This window comes from Gossypium arboreum, chromosome 11 (genome assembly GCF_025698485.1).
Source record: "Gossypium arboreum isolate Shixiya-1 chromosome 11, ASM2569848v2, whole genome shotgun sequence".
Taxonomy (NCBI): Eukaryota; Viridiplantae; Streptophyta; class Magnoliopsida; order Malvales; family Malvaceae; genus Gossypium; species Gossypium arboreum.
Window position 1 is genome coordinate 100,141,997 of NC_069080.1, and position 1,415 is coordinate 100,143,411.

Consider the following 1,415-nt stretch of genomic DNA (forward strand, 5'->3'; position numbering starts at 1 on the left):
CAGGTTTTGCAGATTCTGGTTCTTGTGAAACTGGAATTTCAATGCTCAGTTGAACTTCCTCTGATTCTTGAGCATCAACTTACTCCTTCTCAGCTTCAATGGTGTTGGGCTCTACTGTCTTTCCACTCCTCAATGTTAATGCTTTGCAATGCTCCTTCTGCGGATTCCTAAAAATTTTTCGTATCACTAGATAAAGCACCTTCAAGTCGGTTCCTGAGTTTAGTTGCAAGCTAGCCCATTTGGTTTTCTAGGTTTTTCAATGTAACTATTTAGCTTTGAATTAAGGAGACATTATTGGCCATGTATGCCTTCAACAGATTTTCTAAGCCATTGGATGGTTCAGCTTGGGTTGGTTTCTGAACTTGTTAGGGAAAACTTAGTGACTAGATCGATCTAGGTTGGGCATAAGTATTACTGGTTCCAGCTCCTTGGTTACTCCAGGAAAAATTCGGGTGGTTTTGCAACAATGTTTTATAAAAATTGGATTTCAATCCTTGCCTTCCTCGGTTTTGGTTCTGGTTACCCATGTAGTACATGGATTCTGGGTTTGATGGACATTCTTCGAACAAATGTCCTTCCCCACAGTAAACACAGGCTATATTTTCAAATTGATTTGGTGGCTGTGTTGCAAAATTGTTAGACCCATTAGTAGTAAGATTTTTAAGCATTGAGAATATTGATGATACCTGAGATGTGAGTGAAGTAAAAGCGTCTACTTCATGTATTCCAGCACCTCATCTTCCTGACGCTGCTCGGTTGGTTGGCTATTGGTAATTGTTGCTGGCAATCTTTCTGATAACTTCATAAGCCTCATTATAAGACTTAGAAAGGAGAGCACCATTAGCAGAAGCGTCCACTACCATCCTCATATGAGCATTGAGACCATTATAAAATGTCTCAAGTTGGATGCAATGTGGGATTCCATGATGAGAGAACTTTCTTAATAACTCTTTGTACCTTTCCCATGCCTCATACAAGGACTCATCATCCATTTGTTGGAAGGTAGTGATCTCGTTCCTCAACTTAGCATTCTTCCAGGCGGGAAATACATCATAAGGAATCTTTCTACTAACTCTTTCCATGTGGAAATTGAGTTCAGTGGCAATGAGTTCAATTAGGCTCGAGCTCTGCCCCTCAGCAAATATGGGAACAACTTCAATCGTAATACATCTTCGGGTACTCCGGCTAACTTGAAAGAATCGCTCACCTCCAAAAATAGTCTTAAGTGTAGGTGAGGATCTTCGGTAGGCATTCCACTAAATTGGCCCACTGTCTGAAGCATCTGGAACATGACTGACTTCAACTTGAACTATTGTGCCTCAATTTTGGGTATCCTAATATCTAGATTAAGATCATTAAATACTGGCACGGCATACTGTTGTAAAGCTCTATCCCTATCATGAGCAATAAGGATA

The 1,415-nt window shown here is 40.3% G+C and overlaps 1 non-coding gene across 1 annotated transcript; it reads left to right on the top strand.

Annotated features, from left to right (window-relative positions):
- Positions 1-918: 918 nt before the first annotated feature.
- On the top strand, positions 919-1,025 carry LOC128284760 (small nucleolar RNA R71). The gene has a single exon (XR_008275182.1). It is a non-coding gene; the product is annotated as a small nucleolar RNA R71 (small nucleolar RNA).
- The last annotated feature ends 390 nt before the right edge of the window (positions 1,026-1,415 follow it).